The sequence below is a fragment of the Mastigoproctus giganteus genome, chromosome 14, assembly GCF_048544385.1.
Source record: "Mastigoproctus giganteus isolate SK-2022 chromosome 14, ASM4854438v1, whole genome shotgun sequence".
NCBI classification, from domain to species: Eukaryota; Metazoa; Arthropoda; class Arachnida; order Uropygi; family Thelyphonidae; genus Mastigoproctus; species Mastigoproctus giganteus.
Genome location: NC_143588.1, coordinates 120,945,923 through 120,967,578, shown reverse-complemented (window position 1 = coordinate 120,967,578; position 21,656 = coordinate 120,945,923). Strand labels below are relative to the sequence as shown.

At 37.5% G+C, this 21,656-nt stretch overlaps 1 long non-coding RNA gene across 1 annotated transcript in view; it reads right to left on the bottom strand.

The window, feature by feature from the left end:
* LOC150075693 (uncharacterized) overlaps nt 1-21,656 on the bottom strand; it is a 73,216-nt gene that overhangs the window by 40,886 nt on the left and 10,674 nt on the right. The window contains exon 2 of the long non-coding RNA XR_016547888.1: nt 16,332-16,431. This is a non-coding gene — a long non-coding RNA (uncharacterized LOC150075693). The remainder of the gene's footprint in view (nt 1-16,331; nt 16,432-21,656) is intronic.

Below are 21,656 nucleotides of genomic sequence, written 5' to 3'. Positions count from 1 at the left end.
CTGGAGAAGAATACAAGTGGTAAATGGAAAATTCTTTCAATCATCCTCTCCAATACTCTGCTCGAATGGGAAAGATTTGTCTTCACCTAAAGACATCGCTAATGCATTAGCAGAATCATTCTCTAAAATATCTGCTTCCACTTCATACTCTGTCTCCTTTGAGTGCATCAAAGCTGAAGTAAAATACCCCAAAATTAACTTCTCCTCACCTCTCTCTTGCATAAAACCAACCATTTAATTTAACAGACCTTAAGGAATCTTTATGTTGTTGTTATTTGGTTTTTAGGAGCATTAGCAACTAAGGCCATATTGCTCCGGGATATGCGGTGGTCATTCCCTGACCTTTCCGCATCCTCCGTATTTGGTGGTGACGGGCTCGAACCCCGGTCTAATATAGAAGCGTGTGCTACGCACTGCTGCTCCTTCCCACCTGGCTACGGAGGCGCAAGGAATCTTTAAATAAATCGCCAAATAGTGCTGCTGGCCCAGATGATATCCACTACTTATTGCTTTCGTAAAGGCGACTACGATGGACTGAGACAGTATTTAAATTCTATACAGTGGGACCAACTGATGATGTTACCAACAGCAAATTCAAAATGGGAAGCATTCAAAGAACTTATCTTGGAAGCTACTAGGCTTTACATACCAACTAAGAAATATTATTCAAGGATTAGACCTAAATGGATGTCAGATGAACTAATGAGACATATGGCATAGAAGAAAAATGCATGGAATACATACAAATTAACACGTCACACAGAAGCCTATGATAGATACAAGTTGATCTGTAACCAAGTTACAAAGGAGGTTAGGCAGGTGAAGGCAGATTACGAGAAATCCTTGGCAAGGGATGCAAAGAAAAACAGCAAAGAGTTCTTTACTTATGTAAACTCTAGAAGGAAGGGGATGAATCAGATTGGTCCACTTGATATCGATGGGTCAACTGTTGATGATCCTGCTCAGGTTGCTAACAAACTAAATGAATATTTTGCATCGACATTCACACATGAGGAGTTATTCAGCGAGGGGAATCCCAGAGGTGTATTCAAATCTGGCAGTAAGCTAGAGAATCTTGTAATAACTGAGAGTAAAGTGGAGGAGAAATTGTTGAAGATAAACACAAGAAAGGCACCTAGGGTGGATGGGATCTATCCAGTTATATTAAAGGAGGCAGCAAAGGAAGTAAGCAAACCCTTAGCCATAATTATGAGAGCTTCCTTGGACTCAGGGGAAGTACCCATGGACTGGAGATGTGCAAATGAGACCCCAATTCACAAAGGAGGATCAAAGGCTGACACAAGTAACTATAGACCTGTGATTTTAACTTCTGTTCCAGGAAAATTAATGGAGGCACTGGTTAAAGAAGCACTGCAGGATCATCTAGACAAGACTTCAGTTATAGCTCGGACACAGCATGGTTTTGTTAAGGGGAAGTCTTGCCTGACCAATTTGATTGGATACTATGATGCAGTCACAAAAGAACTGGATGCAGGGAATAACTTTGATATTATATACTTGGATCTTAGAAAGGCTTTTGATACTGTTGCACATGGAAGACTGCTACACAAATTAGAGCAGTGTGACATTGGAGGCAAATTGCTGCTATGGATAAAGGGGTGGTTGAGGAGGAGAAGACAGAGAGTGGTAATCGATGGACACTGCTCATCGTGGACTAATGTTATTAGTGGAGTCCCTCAGGGTTCAGTATTCGATCCATTATTGTTTTCTGTATTTATAAATGATATTGATGATGGTATATCAAGCTTAATGTCCAAGTTTGCAGACAATACGAAGGTTGGCAGGGTTGTCAAGGACACTACTGACACTATGCTGCTGCAACAGGATCTGGAAAGGTTGAGCAGATGGGCTGAGAGGTGGCAAATGAAGTTTAACATTGACAAATGTAAAGTACTACATATGGGAAACAGCAACCCCAGAGCAACGTATCAACTCTGTGGTACTACACTGACAGTGGTAGAGAATGAAAGGGACCTGGGGGTGGCTGTGCAGGCAGATATGAAGTTTTCTGAGCAGTGCAGATGGGCTGCAAGAGTAGCTCATGGTGTATTGTCAATGATATACAGGAATTTTTCCAGTAGGGATAAGGAGGTGATTATTCCCTTGTATAAGGCAATGGTCAGGCCACACCTAGAGTACTGTATACAGGTCTGGAGGACTCATTTCAAGAAGGATGTAGAGCTGCTGGAACGAGTACAGAGAAGGGCAACAAGATTAGTGAATGGAACAAAGGGGTGCTCTTACGAAGAAAGGCTTAAGTTTTGCAAATTACAGTGTCAGGAGACTAGGCACCAGCGAGGTGATCTGATAGAGGTGTATAAAGCCTTGAATGGTTTGAGCATGCTCAATGCTGATGGAATTCTTCCTCTTGTTCAGAATAATCACCTGAGAGGGCATAAATTCAAACTGAGGAAAGACGTGAGGAAATTTGCCTTTAGCCAGCGGATGGTTGGTTGGTGGAACAGACTTCCATCCCTAGTCGTGGAAGTTGATAGCCTAAATAAGTTTAAGGCTCAGCTGGACAGGTATTTTCGAACAAACAGAGGGATGAAGTGGAAGTAGTTATTTTTTATTTATTTATTTATTTATTATTTTATTTATTATTTTTTTTTTGGCTGATGCTGCATAAGCTTGCTTTCTTGCATCAAATGCCTCTACTAATGCTAATGCTACTACATTAGGCTAAAATAATTACTTGAAGATGACTTATGTACTCTACTAATTTTCTATAACCGGACCTACTCAGAAAATGTTTATATCTTCATGGTCAGTGATGATAAACATTTAAGTAAGCTTTCCATACTAAAATCAGGCAAAGACCCTTCTTTGATTCAAAATTATAGACCAATATCTCTTACAAGCTACAAGGGAAAAATTTTTGAGAGAATGTACATATGAGGCTCAGAATTGGAGAATCTTTTATCAAATCATCAGTATGGTTTTCATAAGAACAGATCCACTCTGCACATACTCATCAGAGCTGAATCAAATATTTGCAGTGTCTTTGTCGTGAAACAACATCTAGTCGTAGTCAACTTAGATATCAAAAAGATATTTGACACTACCTGACATACTGTTTACATCCCATATTCAGGAAGAAGGGGTACCACAGGAATATACACTCAGTACAACATTATTCACAATTTAAGTCAACAACATGACCCAAGATAACCCCAGAGCTGTTGAGGTTTACATGTATGTGGATGAACTCACCATCCCCTGCCAGTTGAAAAGCACGATCTTCATTGAATGTCAACTAAAGCTTACCATAAACAGAATTGAACCTCATGTAATGGATATCAACTAGCAGAAGAGAAATCTACCACCACTTACTTTTGTAAGTGATGTGCTCTCCCCCCCCCCCCACCCAACTTGAACTACAGCTAAACAATAGTCCAGTACGACTAGTACACAGCATCAGATTTCTGGGCTTGATATTAGATAACAGGCTAAATTTCCAAGCACATATCACCCATCTATACACTGCTTGTCTAAAACATGAATATAATTCAGATATGGCTACAAACATACCTGTATCAAACATGGGACCTTTATGCCTTTCGCTTGTATTCAGCTTTGGGAGCATCCCTTTTCACCATCCAACAATAATCGGCTAGCATGGCAGCACTCCATTTGCTTTTGTATCTTTGTTCCGTCACTGCAATGCCTTGATGGAAGCACTCACTGTGTTAATCGCTGATGGCACCACAGTTTGATGGGAAGAAATCGAGTTGTGAGTGCAAGAAAGGCATCTTCAATGACATGTTGCACCCAGTTTTTTGTAAGAAGCAATGAGATCTTCCACAAGCTGCCTGTACTTGCCGGCTTTAACATCTTCTAGAAAACCAGTCGAAACATTTCGAAAGGCTTTCCACACTGATTTTTCGCTATCACTAAGAAAAAATTCAAACTGTTTGTCTTTGAAAAGTTGCCCTATTTGTGGACCAATGAAAACACCTGCTTTAATCTTCTCTGTTTAAGTCTTGAGAATTTCTCTTGTAAGTATGTGAATGCAGGACCATTCACTTCCAAAGCCTTCATGCAATTTTTCATGAGTCCCAGTTTGATGTGGGTGGTGGAAGCAAAACTTTATTTGGATCTACCGGAGTTAAAATGCTACATTCTTCATTCCAAGTGTTAATGATTTTCGTTGAAGTCAACTCCTCTTCTCGTAGTGCATATCCTTGGCAAGACTATCCCACTCACAGAGAAAGCAACAATACTTAGTGTAACCCTTTTGTAGTCCTAATGAAGTGGTGATTAACTTTAAATCACCACATATCTGCCACTGATAGTTCTAATAGTGCACACATAAGAGTATCTTCTCCATTTTGCATATGTTTCTTTTTTGTGGACGGCATACGCAAGAGATATTGAACTCAGCATATTTCCATTGTGTAATAACACAGCCTTGAGGCTAACCTTAAAAAAGTCTATAAATAGTCACCATTATTCAGAAATGCACCTCATGTTCTTTGCTGCCGTTAGACCATCAAGATCCTTACAAACGGCAAGTTCACCTGTTTGACAGACAGAATTTATCATAGAGATTCTACTGTTGTAGACTCGAGGCCAAAAGCTCTGCCTTATTCTTAACAGTTCGAGATCTCTGATGAGGTCATTAAGCTCACTTTCTGTGATCTTATGTGGTTCAGAAGGATAAAGGTTTAGACAAAATCGTGGATCCCTTGATGTAGAGGGCTGCTGTACTTCTTCGTGTATATCAAGTTGATGTTCATCGGTGTCTTCATCTTCATCAGAGTGTACAGAAAAATGGTCAGGTGGTTCAGAAATAAGTAGTACTTCATCTGAGGCATGGGATGAATTGCACATGGTATATTTTGGTTTATCACTGTCCACTTTTTCTTCATTGTCATCACTTTTCTAACAGGAGGCATCATACAGAAGTAACAGTATGTGACGTGATTAGTTGGCTCCCTCCACATCGTAGGCACTGCGGAAGGCATAAAACATCCCTTTTAATTCAACCACATGTTGAGTTTTGATAAACAGGTAGTGCAGGGGTAAGATTACCCATTAAGGCAATGAGGCACGTGCCTAGGGGCTCCCAAGCGAAGGCATTTTTCTATAGTGTTCTAAAATAGATTAATGTTTTCAGTAAACATCATAAAAATCTTGATTATTTTAAGCGAAAATTTTTTCAAAACAATTATTACGTTTTAATACGTATTTTGAACCGTGCGGTCTATCTACACTTTAAATTAAACCGCATTATCAATGTCGGCGCACGGCGCTGTTGACAGCTTCGAGGTCACGAAAACTGATAAATTGCCGAAATAGGAAGTTTCGCCCGGTTGCTCCTTAACTTCATTTGTTATTGAATCGTGTAAGAGTGAGGTGTTTGTTTCAAAAATAACTTTTAGTGTGACTTTTCACGTTTTCATTATTTGAGTGCAGTGCAAGTAAAAAAAAAATTTGTAAAATTGTAAAAAAAAATTATAAACAATCAGGTTAAAGAGCAAACGTAAGTAATAAACATTTTTTTTGGAAAACTCAAAACTAAATCTCATAAACATTTTTTTAAATTTACTTATTTTACCCTTTACTGTTTAACTATGAAGTGGCAGTACCCAAGTGGAGCAGAAAAGAGGAAAGTACAACAAGAAAAGAAAAAAAGAGGAGTGAAGGGGCAAACATCTTTAGCAATTTAGGATTTCTTGAATTAAAAGCTAATGATGCTAGTAGCATTTCTTCGACATCGACATCCGAGAGCTCTATTATGAAAAATGAAAATGATGAACAAGTAATTGCACCTTCTTCTTCGCCTAGTTCCGGTTCAAATGGTGAAAATTTTAAGGAGAGAGGAAAATTTGTGCTTAATGATAATAATGGACAAGAAAGTGCATCAGATACGGTGATGTTGTTGTTATTTGGTTTTTAGGAGCATTAGCAACTAAGGCCATATTGCTCCAGGGATACGTGGTGGTCATTCCCTGACCTTGCCGCATCCTCGTATTTGGTAGGCACGGGCTCGAACCACACACGGTGACTGTTCGTGTTTCGCCAAATAATGACCCTGCTGAATGCAATAATTGTGAGCAAGAACAGCTTATTCAACATTTGTTCAAAAAGGTTATTTTTCACAAAATATTGATTTTTGTTCCACAAGTCTTCCTGTTATAGCGTGCTTGCTAGAAAAACCTTCATCACATAACGATTACGACTATCAACTCATACACTAACTTTCAATGTGTACAATAAAGTCTCCGGGCAAGTTTAGACACTAATATTGGTATTCCAGGAAACCTGGGTTTTATATGATCAGCTAGTGGTTTAGTTTAGGACAAAATCTCATGTTCTCAAGACCCATTCAAGGATGTAGAGAATGGACTCGCAACAACAAGATCGCGTTGTGATTTTTACTCTGGACTCGTCCAGATGGTTATACTTCAAAGCACCGCAAATTATAGAAGAACACCAGCCATGTTTTTACCTCCATAAACACATCAAAGCTGATTCCACTGAAGGTTATAGCTTTCCAAAGTTTTCTGCACTTCCACGAAAATATCTTCTCCAGTTGTTGTTCCGTGCATGCTGCAAACAGATGCCAACTCTTCTGTGACTTGAAAGTCCAAATTAACACCACGAATGAATATGAGAAGTTGTGATGTGCTCGAGAGATCAGTAGACTCATCCAATAGAAGAACGTGGAGAAAATATAGTACTGCAGATAAGCAAAAAAGTTAGACAATTCTTGTGGTATTCTCTAGCGCTGAATGAGTCTACTGATCTCTCGAGCACGTCACAACTTCTCACATTCATTCGTGGTGTTAATTTGGACTTTCAGGTCACAGAAGAGTTGGCATCCGTTTGCAGCATGCATGGAACAACAACTGGAGAAGATATTTTCGTGGAAGTGCAGAAAAAAAAACTTTGGAAAGCTATAACCTTCAGTGGAATCAGCTTCGATGTGTCACAGTTGATGGAAGTAAAAACATGGCTGGTGTTAGGAAGGGTCTCGTAGGGAAGATTAGAACTAAGTTAGAAGATCTTCAACTTCCAGGTGCTTTGTTTATACACTGCATTATACATCAACAAGCACTATGTGGCAAAGACTTAGATATTTCTTGCGTACTGAAACCAGTCATCTCTGCAGTGAACTTTATTCAGGGCCATGCACTTAATCACCGCCAGTTCCAGGCTTTTCTTGAGGAAATTAACTCTGAATTTTGTGACTTACCTTATCACACAGCAGTGAGGTGGCTTAGCTGTGGTAAAGTCTTGTTTTGTTTATAAGCTATGAAAAGAAATAGATATTTTCCTCACCAAAAAGGATAGGGCTGATACACTTCTATCAGATCTTACCTGGCTATCAAAATTGTCATTTTTGGTTTATTATCATTTTTGGCCATTAGAAAGAGACTCAGAGAGGACATAAGAAGATTTAACACAAGAAAAGTAGAACAAGCATTAAGGGAAAACAAAGGATTTAAATCAGCAGCCATGAGCAGTAATACAGAAAGACAAATGATACTGAAACTGAAGAATAGCGATGGTGTACTTATAAACAGCAGAAAAGGCATAATTCAAATAGCAGAAGACTACTATAGAGAATTATACAAGGAGCGAGGGAATGATACCAACAGTGGGGAAGATGGATTGCAAAGTAGCAACACATACGACATACCCAATATTCTTCCTGATGAGGTAGAACATGCATTGAAGAAAATGAAGAATCGGAAAGCCCCGGGGGAAGATGAAGTTACTGTAGAGTTGTTAAAATTGGGAGGAAGAGACATAACACAAAAACAGAGAGGACATAAGAAGATTTAACACAAGAAAAGTAGAACAAGCATTAAGGGAAAACAAAGGATTTAAATCAGCAGCCATGAGCAGTAATACAGAAAGACAAATGATACTGAAACTGAAGAATAGCGATGGTGTACTTATAAACAGCAGAAAAGGCATAATTCAAATAGCAGAAGACTACTATAGAGAATTATACAAGGAGCGAGGGAATGATACCAACAGTGGGGAAGATGGATTGCAAAGTAGCAACACATACGACATACCCAATATTCTTCCTGATGAGGTAGAACATGCATTGAAGAAAATGAAGAATCGGAAAGCCCCGGGGGAAGATGAAGTTACTGTAGAGTTGTTAAAATTGGGAGGAAGAGACATAACACAAAAACTGGCAAGGCTCTTCACAAAGTGCATTAGAAAAGGTGTGATGCCTAAGCAGTGGAATAATGCAATCATAGTTTTGCTGCATAAGAAAGGAGATAAATCAGAAATTGGAAATTACTGACCAATTAGCTTGTTATCCCATATCTACAAGTTGTTCACAAGGGTCATTACTAACAGATTAGAAAGAATACTTGATGAGACTCAACCGAAAGAGCAAGCTGGCTTTAGGACAGGATTCTCAACTATGGATCACCTTCACGTAATATCACAGCTAATGGAGAAAGCAAATGAATATAAAACACCATTATGCCTGGCATTTGTGGATTATGAAAAGGCATTTGACTCCATACAGCATAAGGCAATGTTTCGGGCACTGGAAAGACAAGGCATAGATACTCCATATATTATGATTTTGAAGAAAATATATGAGAATGCTACATCCTTTATTAGACTAGACAAAGACAGTAGCAAATTTAAAATCGAGAAAGGAGTTCGACAAGGAGACACAATATCTCCGAAGCTGTTTACTGCTGCCCTTGAGGAAGCTTTCAGAAGATTAGACTGGTCGCAGAAAGGAGTCAATGTGAACGGAGCGTACCTAAACCATTTACGATTTGCAGATGACATTGTGGTCATAAGCCACGATCCCAAAGAATTAGAGGAAAATCTTAATCAGTTATGCACAGTTAGTAAGGATTTTGGACTAAAGATGAATATGGCTAAAACAAAAGTAATGATGAACAAGTATGCCATGGAAAGGGAAATAATGATTGAAGGAGCAGTAATTGAAAAGGTGGAGTCATATACTTATCTGGGACAAGTTATTAGCTGTAATAATGATAAATGGCTGGAAGTCAAGAGAAGAATAAATTTTGGATGGATAGCATTCAGGAAATATAGTCACATACTGAAGAGCAATATCCCAGTTTGTCTGAAACGTAAAATAATGAATCAATGTATACTCCCCACCATGACTTATGGAAGTGAAACTTGGGCACTCACCAAAAGAATGGAAGAGAAGCTAAGAACTACACAGCGAAGAATGGAACGAATTATATTGGGAATCAGACTGTTAGATAAGAAGAGAAACACATGGATTAGGCAGCAAACTCAAGTAAAGGACATTCTTATCAAAACTAAAGAACTAAAATGGTCTTGGGCAGGACACATAGCTCGAAGACATGATGACAGATGGACTAAGAAAATAACAGAATGGTACCCAAGAGGAGCTAGAAGAAAACCTGGAAGACAAAGGCGGAGATGTATAGATGAAATTCATGAGTTTTTGAGTAGTAAATGGATGGCCAGTGCTCAAAACAGAAGGAACTGGAAAGTTGCTGGAGAGGCCTTCATCCTGCAGTGGATTGAAAATGGCTGATGATGATGATGATGAACATCTCACATGAATGAATTGAATTTAAAACTTCAAGGCAAGGACAATTTATCTGTGACCTTTACCGAATCATTAAAGGATTTCAAAGAAAGCTATTACTTTTTGAAGCACAACTAGAAAGAGGAGATTTCTCTCATTTTCAGTGTTTCAAAGAATTTCTTGCTGAAATCGGAGATGATATCAATCTCGAGTTTCCAAAGAAAATTATTAATGACTTAAAAAAGCATTTTTTGGAAAAATTTTCAGACCTTGACAGAATTGAGAGTGATATTCTTTTGTTTCAAAATCCGTTTCATTGTAACGTTGATGACGTGTCAGTCGAACTACAGTTAGAGATCATTGATTTAAAAGCAAATGACCTATTGAAAGAGAAACACAGAGAAGGAAATTTTGTAGAATTTTATCGCTGCTTATCTGATAACGAGTTTTCAAAATTAAAGAAATTTGCCTCTGGTATGGCATCAGTGTTCGGTACAACTTATGTCTGTGAGCAAGCATTTTCAAAACTGAAATATGTAAAGTCCGCATATCGAACAAGGCTGTGTGATGAACATTTAAAGGCAATTCTCTTGGTTGGTTGTAGCAATTCAAAAGCAAACACTGATGATATTTTAAAAGCTAAACGCCAGTTCCATAAATCACATTAATCTTTTCTGCTTATCTTATTCCTAATGTCGCCTTCCTTGATAAGTTTTTGATAAATAAATATATTTGTTATCTTTATTTTTCTATATATTCTTTATTTTTGCATATTTTGTGTATTGGTAAATAAATATATTCGTTGTCTTCATTTTTGTTGTATTTACTGAATTGTACATATTGATCAAAATGATTATACGGCCTGCGCTCGTCAATCTCTCGGTTATCTGGCCAGTCGTGAAAAAAGTTTGGTGACCCGTGATGTAGAGTCACTTGCTAATATGAGATCCCAACTGTAATTTGAAAACAAGAGCCAATTAACAAATTTTAATGTGGTTTTCGTGTTCAGCAGCGTAGCCCAGTGGTCAGGAGCAAGAGTGCAGAGCATGCGTTCCTTGAGGGGACCGGGGTTCAAGCCCGTGACTACTAAATATGATACATATTTGTATTGACGATTTATTGTAAACTCTACTGGCTTGGTTGTTGTGCCGGAGTATAAACAGAAAATTTATTTATTTTGAAAAATCAGTCAAGCATGGGTATTTTTCTTTTCATAAGATTTTACGTTTTGACCAGGGTTATACATACTTAATTTACAAACTTTTATTGCACATTCACAATCTATGACAAGATTATATTTGTTAATGAGATACTTTTTTCCACATTCTTTTACGTATATTCTTACCATGTGTATGTCATATCCAAAAATTTCATTACTTCATACAGCATGTCCCACCCACTTTTTCTAACTATTGAATACACCATGAATTGTCAAACTAATAGAACAAGCTTATCTGCGAAAAGAACTAAACCTCCCAAGCACTTCCTAATTCATTTCACAAATATATGTGGTCTCAATTCTAATCTAAACGATGTCCATTTCCACTTGCAGTCTGCCAAACCCCATGTACTTTTTCTGACAGAATCTCAGTTATCGGTTGATTCAACTACTGCTCATCTCAGATGCCCAAATTATTCGCTGTATGATTCTTTTCACCTCAAAGGTGGTACTTGTGCATATGTCTGTTCTGATATTCCCTGTAAGAGACTTGGAAATTTGGAATCTCCTCTCTTTGATCTTCTCTGGCTTAAAATCTCTATACCTCATTGTGTCAAATTCATCTGTTGTCTCTACCGTTCTCCCAACTCCACTAATCACTTGGAGCTCTTTGTGACTTTCTCCAATCCAACTTTCCTAACAGTGAGGTAATTTTCCTTGGTGATTTTAATGTTCACAACTCCAGCTGGCATCTGTTTTCTAGTCACACCGACCCAGCAGATCGAGATGCTCAAGCTTTTGCAATTACTAATGACCTAGCACAGATTGTTCATTTACCTACAAGAATAGCGGACAATCCTAATCATACAGCCAATACGCTTGATCTTTTTCTCACAAACAACCCTTCAGATCACAACTTGGTGATTGTGTCTTCTCCAATGGAACCTTTATCTCATGGCTATTCCCAACCTCGTGTTGTTTGGCATTACAAGAATGCAAAATGCGATGACCTGCGAGATTTCTTTTCCTTGGTCAGATTACTGTTTCAAAACTTCTGATGTCAAAGTTTGCTCAGATCGTGTCAGTGAAATTATTCTTGCAGGAATGGAATCCTTTATCCCACACTCCACTTTAAAATCTCGTCTTTTATCTAAACCTTGGTTTTCCAATAAATGTGCTAAGGCTGTTCAAGAGAAGAATGGCTCGCAACAATTGTAAAGCATTTATTAATCAGTCCAAACTAGAGTATGAACAGGCTAAGAATAGAAAACTTGCTTCTTGCCCTAATGGTAGTTGAGCATTCTGGTCTCTTGCCAAAGCTATTGACTGCAACTTTTGCCCATCTCTGCTCCCACCTCTGTCCAAACCAGATGGTTCTGTTGTCAATTCAGCCAAGGATAAAGCTGACCTGCTAGCATCCCATTTTTCTTCCAGCTCATGTATTAATGATCTTGGTAAAACATCTCCTACCATTCCCAATACGCTCCTTTCAATGCCTCCTGTGGTCTTCCGTCAAAAGGATATCAGAAGGATTTTGATGAATCTGGATGCTAAGCAAGCTCCAGGTCCTGATGGTATTTCTCCACTTGTTCTCAAAACCTGTGTTCCTGAACTTACTCCTATTCTTTGCTGCCTTTTTTTCACTTTCTTATTCCAAAGGTATTTTTCCTTCTGCTTGGAAATTTGCTCATATCCAGCCAGTTCCTAAAAAGGGTGACAAATCCCTCCCATCCAATTATCGTCCCATTGCAATTACTTCTACTCTTTCTAAAGTAATGGAGAAATCAATTAACCGCCAACTCTTCAATTACCTAGAAACCTTCCGTCTGATCAATGATTGCCAGTATGGATTCCATCAGTGTCGATCCTCTGGTGATATTCTGGCTTATGTTATCCATTTATGGACTAATTCAATGGAAAGGTTCAGTGAAACACAAGTAGTTGCTCTTGACATTTCAAAGGCTTTTGATTGTGTTTGGCATAAAGGTCTTCTAAACAAGCTTCCATCTTATGGTTTGCCAACTGTTTTTAGTAATTGGTTATCCAGTTTTCTCTCTGATCGCTCACTGAGGGTTATGGTAGATAGCTCTCTGTCTTCTAACTTCTCCACTAATGCCAGTGTCCCCCAAGGTTCAGTTCTTTCCCCCACTCTTTTCCTCTTGTATATTAATGATGTTCTTCCATTGACTGGAAATCCTATCCATAGTTTTGCCGATGATAGCACACTGCATTCCACTTTCCATTTTGAGAAACCTTGTCCTGCTCAATCAGCTTCAACTTCTCGAAAATCTGCTACCAATTCCTTAAATGCCGATCTTCAGGTAATTCTCCAGTGGGGCAAAGACAACTTAGTTGATTTGAACCCTTCTAAAACTCAGTCTTGTCTTATATCTCGCAAAAAGGATTCTTCTGCTCCTATGCTTATCTTTAGTGACACTCCGATTTCAAGCAAAATGATTTATCTCTTTTGGGGATTACCCTGACTTCTAATCTCCCTTGGCACAAGCACATTACAAATATTGCTTCCTCTGCATCTAAAAAACTTGATTTTCTCTTTCGCTCTCAGCGTTACTTTTCTTCCAAACAGCTGCTCACTCTGTATAAATCACAAATCCGCCCTGCCATGGAATATTGTTCCCACATCTGGGGTGGTGCCCCCAAAAACCTCTCTCAGGCTTCTTGATTCCATTCAGAAGAGGGAAGTTAGGTTAATTAATGATTCATCTCTAACAGAGTCTCTCCACTCGCTTTCTCATAGACGTACTGTTTCTGCTGCATGCCTCTTCTACAGATACTTCCATGGGCACTGTTCTTCTGAATTGGCTTCTATAATTCCCGCTCTCTCTTTCAAAACAGTCCGAACACGTGCTGCCACCAGCCAAAATCCATTTACTGTCCAAATTCAAACCCACAGAACCAACATTTCATCTTCCTCATTTTTTCATTCACCTGCCGTTTTTTTGGAACAACCTTCCTTCATATGTATTTCCTGAAAATTACAATCTACAGAAGTTCAAGTCCAATGTCAACAAATCTTCTTTTGTCTTCTCAACCTCCAACCCAAGCATGGTACTAAGTACTATAGGTTCTAATACCTCTCGTGTTTGGGGTTCACATAAAAAAAAACATATCATATGATATCTTTCAACTCTTGAATATTTTTGAAATTGTGAAATAGTTTTTCTTTTTTACATATCTTTTCTCTTTAATTTACATAACACTTCTTACATGTAAATATGGATTTCTGTGTTTCTCCAAATCATTTTTTTACACTTCACTTTCACATTAAATAACTTCTTTGTTTTTGAGTGATGTTTTAGATTTATAATATTATTTTTAAGATGCTTTATTGCAATCTCTACAATATGGGTAAGATATGTAAAATTCACTTTGATTTTTTTCTTGGTCGCATTTCCCACAGAATTTATTTCCATTTATAAAGCCACAATTTTTTCAAATAATTGAAAAGTTATTTGAAAAAATAGTGTTTTTATAAATGGAACTAATAAAACTACTGCAAAACATTGGGCAGTTCCGATCCATTCAAAAAATTACAAGACTTAGATCATAACCTTATCCCAATTAAAAAATTTGAAATAATAAAAACTGAAAAGGAGATATGTAATTGTTCACATAAATGAATTTAAAGCATTTTTACCAGACAGAATCAACTAAAAAATAACACAAAAATACTGAAGATTACAATAAAATAAAACTGAAACTAATTTATAAAAGGTATGGAAAAAGCAGGAAAAAATAAAGCTCATAATTGGTTTTGAAGCAGAAAATATTAAAAAGAAATAAATTTATTATAAGACTTTTTTAGTCATTTTTTGCTTAAATCTACATTATTTTCTTAAAAAATATAAATAATTTTAAAAATTTTTGTAATTTTATTTAGGAAAATTAATAATTTTAAAAAGGGGTGTTTTAAAAGAGAGGTGATTTTTTTTTTGACATTTGTAAAAATGTACGCTGTCCCAGAACCACACTTTCTATACTACTCCTAATGAAATCATTAGGTTTACTTTTTTGGGTGGGGCTCACAAAGTTTGAGAACATCTGCACTAATTTATATTTTCACAGCAGGAACAGACTTCTAAACATATTTATTTGAAACAGATTCTTATGGAAAGCAATTCTTATGGAATACCAAAGAAAGCAAAATGCAATGAAAGATATACTTCAAGTTTGATTATCATTAAACATATTAGTGAAAGAATTTGAATGATTCTGACAAACATGCTGCTTCGGAAAGTGAAACTCAACTGCCATGTGTAGAATTATATACCTGATATGGATTTTCATATGCATTTTGACATCTGGTTTTCAAAGTGCTTTGGCAAGTATATTTCATGTAAGATGCTTTTCTCTGGCATGAGTTCTTAGGTGCATTTTAAGATTTCCTAACTGTGTAAATGTTTTACCACATATTTCACAGATAAAAGGTTTCTCATTAGTATGAACTCTTACATGTCTTTTAAGGTGACCTGATTCTGTAAATGATTTACAACAAATTTCACAAATATAAGGTTTTTCATTGGTGTGAATTCTTATGTGATTATTAAGACCTGTTGAGGAAGTAAATGCCTTGCCACATATTTCACAAATAAAAGGTTTTTCATTAGTGTGAATTCTCATATGACACTTGAGACTTGCAGATTGTGAAAACCCCTTTCCGCATATTGTGCACTGACACGGTCGCTCGTGCATTCTGATGTGATATTTAAGAGTTGAGGGATATAAAAATGCTCGACCACACACTTCACAAATAAAAGCTTTATCACTAGTTGGACAACTGAAAGACGCATGAGGAGCTGACTTTGAATGTACCTTGCTGCCTACTTTACAAGTATTGTGATGAAGTCTTATATGACTATTGAGGTATCTTAATTGTGAAAATGCTCTGTTGCATACTTTGCACAGAAAAGGTTTCTCAGTGCTGTGAGTTTTTATGTGCCTTTTAAGATCAGATATCTCCTTAAATGCTTTACCACATACTTCACAGATATAGTCTTTTTCATCAGTGTGAATCCTCATATGTTTTGTTAGATATCTTAACTGTGAAAATCTTTTTTCACATATTTTGCATATAAATGTTTTCTCATTAGTGTGAATTCCTCTGTGTCTCTCAAGACTAGATAATTGTGAAAAAGACCTCTGGCATATTTCACAAATCAAAGGTTCATTACGATGAGTCACTTTGTGCATTTTAAGTTGTGACCATTCTGAAAACATCTTGCCACAATATCTACATTTGAAAGATTCCATGGCAGTTTCAAGTTTTGAGCAATTTTCAGGCACTGACTCAGTGTCGGGTGGAATGACTATGAAGGGTGTATTACCACAGTTTTCAGAAGAAAGGTTTTCACTTTTTATAGGATGATATGCTGTTTCTGTAAATGAAATTGCATTATCATTATTAGATTTATCCATTATATACATCTTTTATAAGAATGCAAAATGAGTAAAAGCACACGTAATAGTTCTTTAAGAAACTTGTTCATTTACACAAATATAAAAACTTGTCCCTTAAGCTTTGTTTTCAGAGAAATCTTGATGCATGTCTTCCAGAACTGAATCAATATATAAATATAAATAAGCAAGGAAAAAGCTAATTTTACTTGCAGTAACATGCCCTGAGACATTTTAATGAACTATAACATCTTTTATGAGTATATCTTGGCAGGTCGTTCTTGGATTCGTGATCCCTTAAAATTCTTCCTCTCTGTAATATATACATAAAAAAAATTAAACTGTAGACTCTAAATATCTAAAAACACACACACAAATACACACACAGTCATGAACTGCTTTCAGCAGACTGTGATCACTGCTAGGTGCAATTTCCTGACAAAATAATTTTACAGCTAGATTACATAAAAGCAGATTGAAGACAAAAAAGAGAAGCTCCTTTCCCTTTTGTTTATTAACAGTAATTTTAAAAAAATTAACTTTTGATGTAACTATTACAAAGCATTTCACAGGCACTAGATTAAGCATTAATAGTAAGTAACAACTTACACTGTGTTGTTCAGAAGGAATTAAATTATCATTTATGTTCATTTGAAGATAATTATAATTCAATACTCTGACATTCGAAATGCATAAAATTATTATAATTAGTAGTGGCAAAAGATGCAATAAAGAAAGCTTTTACAGATAAAAAAAAAAAAAAAAATCCCACATTACCTGTCTAACAGTCTGCCTAATTCTTCCTTAAATTTATTCAAACTGAATACACTTCCACAATAACAGATGGAAGTTTGTTCCAATGATTAACACCCACCGGCTGAAGGTGAATTCACACCCTGAAATTCCTCAATCTGAATTTATGCCCTCTAATGTGTGTAGTCTGCACAAGAATACCATCTGCATTGAGCTTTCTCAATCCATGCAAAGCTTTCAAACACAGGAGCTCACATCTGGTGAATATGGGCTTGGCACACCTACAGTCCTGAGCTGGATATCATCATTCTTCTCTTTCTTGGTGATTCCCTTTACTTTTGACTCTCTCTCTCTCTCTCTCTCTCTCTCTCAGGGTATCTCAGGGATTTTTTTTTTTTTTTAGACTGGTGCGCATAAGCCGGAGGCTTCCTTGCATCATGTAGCTAATAATAATAATAATATCGCAATAAGATCTCCTTGCAGGTGCCTGGTCTGCAGGCACTATAGTTTGCAGAACTGAAGCCTTTCCTGGTAAGGGGATCTTTTGTTTCTCTCATTAATCTTGATGCTCTTCTCTGCACCCATTTCGACAGATCCACATCCTTCTGAAAATGAGGCCTCCACATGGGTATGAAGTATTGTACTCGAGATGTAGCATAACCAATGCTTTGTACAATGGGATAATCACCTCCTTATCCCTTCTGGAAACTCCTGTATGTGACTGACCCCATGAACTGTCCCTGACATCCTGTCTACACTGTTAACCCAGGGGCTCACATCTGGTGAGTATGAAATTGGCACACCCAGGGTGTCCCGAGCTGGATATCATCATTCTTCTCTTTCTTGGTGATTCCCTTTTACTTCTCTCTCTCTCTCTCTCTCAGGGTAACTGGGGAGTTTTTTTTTTGGCTAGTGCAGCATAAGCCTCAGGCTTCCTTGCACCATATAGCTAATAATAACTTCATATCACTGCAAAATTACCCTCCCACACCCAGTCTCTTTTAATTTTGTACTACCCTGAGTGTAATACCACACAATTGGTAATTTAATCTGGGATTTTTGCTACCCACATGCAGTACCTTGCAGTAATTTTTCTAGATCTTATTGCAGTGCCATACCTTGACTATTGTCATTAACCACCCTGCCAACCTTTGTGTCATCTACAGATTTAGATATTAAGTCTTCATAAGTTTCATTAATAAATATGGAAAATAAAATGGGCGCAGAACTGAACCCTTGGGGACACTACCAAAAACATTAATACATGAAAAGCAATGTCCATTAATAACAACTCTCTTCTATTCCCACTGAACCATTACTTAAACCACAGGAGTAATTTGCCGTTAATGCCACACAGCTCCCAATTGTATAGCAGTCTTATGTGCAACAGTATCAAAAGCTTTCCTGAAATCCAAGTATATGATTTTTTGAATCCAGCTCCTTTGTTACTGCATTATAGTATCCAATCAAATTGGTTTGCCCATTAACAAATCTATGCTGTGAACTGCAGTATAACTATGGTCCTGTCAGGATGGTACTGCATTACTTCTTTAACTAGTGACTATTATATTCCCTGGAACAGAAGTTAAGCTAACAGTTCTGTAATTACTCACGTTACCCTTTGTGAATTGGATATAATTTCACATATCTCCAGTCCACAGGGACCTCCCCAGAATCCAAATCATAATTGTGACTGAGGGTTTGTATGCCTACTTTGCTGTTTCCCTTAATATAATTGGATAATTCCCAGTCCTTGTTTATATATTTAGCTTCAACAGTTCCTCCTCCGGTTTCATTTCAGTTATCACAAAATCATTAGCTCCTTCTTAAAGTTTGAAAAACTTTTGGCATCCCCTTAACTAAAGAACTCCTCATGTGTGAATGTAGAGCAAAATACATATTCATTTTGTCAGCAACTTGAGCAGGTTCGTCAGCAGTTAAACCATTGATATCAAGATGATCAAGCTGCTTTATCAAAGAAGTCTTTGCTGTTTTTCTTTGCATCTTGTGGCAAAGACTTCTAATAATCTGCCTTAGCTTGCCTAATCTCCTTTGTGACTTGATTGCAGACTAGTTTATATATCTACCATGTGCTTCTGTATCACTTAATAAACTTGTATGCATCCCACACATTTTTCTTCTTTTCCATAAGTCTCATTATTTCATTTGACATCCATTTAGGTCTAAGCCTTGAACAGTATTTCTTAGTTGGTATGAAAAGCCTGGTAGCTTCTATGATAACATCCCTAAATGCTTCAATTATAATTTGTGCTGGTAACATCATCAGTTGTCCCACAGTATAGAATTTAAAAACTATCTGAGACAACTACTGTCACTTTTATAAAAGAAAAGGCACTTTTGTTACCCCTAACAGTAATTATATCTTTAACTAAATACCATATCAGCAGACTGTGCCCAGCGATCAGTCTTTTATCTGCAGATTCTCAATGCATGAAGAATTGCTGCTCATTCAGATCAAGAGTATTTCTTTCTCTAATTGGCTAACATTTTGATGTAGCAAACGGTTATCAATAATTATACAAAATCCCACTATTGTGCAAGCCACCAACCCACAAGCTCCAGTCAATATTAGGGTAGCTAAGAATAGAATAATCCTGTTAGGGTAGCTAAGAATAGAAACAGGTGCAGGTATACTTGCGTGTACACCAATGCTAGGAGTTTAGTAAATAAATTTGATGAATTTGAGGTATTGCTCAAAACATCAAAGGCAGATATTGTTGGGATATCAGAGACGTGGTGTCACACAGATATAAGGGATGCAGAAATGCAATTTGGGGAGTACAACGTCTACAGAAAGGATAGACAGTGGAAGGGGGGGAGGGGTTATGCTATTAGTTAAGAAACACATAAAAACCAAGGAAGTGAAGCCAGTCGACATCGCTGGACAGTGCAGTGTTGAGTCAGTTTGGTGTGACATAAGCATTGGGAGATCAAAATTGAGAGTAGGAGTGTGCTATAGGCCTAATGACTCTGATGAGTATAATAAGGAACTGTACAGGGAAATAGAGTGGGCCAGTAAATCAGAGAGTCTTATAATGGGAGATTTTAATTTCCCAGATATTGACTGGAATTTGGGGGCTGGTTACTCACACACTAGCAGGGCTTTTGTGGATTTATTGGATGATTGTTTTCTACATCAGCATGTTCGGGAGGCAACTAGAGGGAGTAATACTCTTGATTTGATTATCAGCAGTGATTCTTCATGCATTCAGAATCTGCAGATAAATGAATCACTAGGTGGCAGTGATCACAGTGTGCTGAAGTGGGATTTACTGAAAGAGGTAACTACCATTAGGGGTAAAGGGAAGGGTTATTGTTTCCGTAAAGGCGACTACGATGGACTGAGACAGTATTTAAATTCTATACAGTGGGACCAACTGATGATGTTACCAACAGCAAATTCAAAATGGGAAGCATTCAAAAAGAACTTATCTTGGAAGCTACTAGGCTTTACATACCAACTAAGAAATATTGTTCAAGGTTTAGGCCAAAATGGATGTCAGATGAACTAATGAGGCATATGGCAGAGAAGAAAAATGCATGGGATACTTACAAATTAACACATGACACAGAAGCCTATGATAGATACAAGTTGATATGCAACCAAGTTACAAAGGAGGTTAGGCAGGCGAAGGCAGATTACGAGAAATCCTTGGAAAGGGATGCAAAGAAAAACAGCAAAGAGTTCTTTACTTATGTAAACTCTAGAAGGAAGGGGATGAATCAGATTGGTCCACTTGATATTGATGGGTCAACTGTTGATGATCCTGCTCAGGTAGCTAACAAACTAAATGAATATTTTGCATCGACATTCACACATGAGGAGTTATTCAGCAAGGGGAATGCCAGAGGTGTATTCAACTCTAGCAGTAAGCTACAGAATCTTGAAATAACTGGGAGTAAAGTGGAGGAGAAACTGTTGAAGATAAACACAAGAAAGGCACCCGGGGTGGATGGGATCTATCCAGTTATATTAAAGGAGGCAGCAAAGGAAGTAAGCAAACCCTTAGCCATAATTATGAGAGCTTCCTTGGACTCAGGGGAGGTACCCATAGACTGGAAATGTGCAAATGTGACCCCAATTCACAAAGGAGGATCAAAGGCTGACACAAGTAATTATAGACCTTTGAGCTTAACTTCTGTTCCAGGAAAATTAATGGAGGCACTGGTTAAAGAAGCACTGCAGGATCATTTAGACAAGACTTCAGTTATAGCTCAGACACAGCATGGTTTTGTTAAGGGGAAGTCTTGCCTGACCAACTTGATTGGATACTATGATGCAGTCACAAAAGAACTGGATGCAGGGAATAACTTTGATATTATATACTTGGATCTTAGAAAGGCTTTTGATACTGTTGCACATGGAAGACTGCTACACAAATTGGAGCAGTGTGACATTGGAGGCAAATTGCTGCTATGGATAAAGGGGTGGTTGAGGGGGAGAAGACAGAGAGTGGTAATCAATGGACACTGCTCATCGTGGACTAATGTTATTAGTGGGTCCCTCAGGGCTCAGTGTTGGGTCCATTATTGTTTTCTGTATTTATAAATGATATTGATGATGGTATATCAAGCTTAATGTCCAAGTTTGCAGATGATACAAAGGTTGGCAGGGTTGTCAAGGACACTACTGACACTATGCTGCTGCAACAGGATCTGGAAAGGTTGAGCAGATGGGCTGAGAGGTGGCAAATGAAGTTTAACATTGACAAATGTAAAGTACTACACATGGGAAAAAGCAACCCCAGAGCAACGTATCAACTC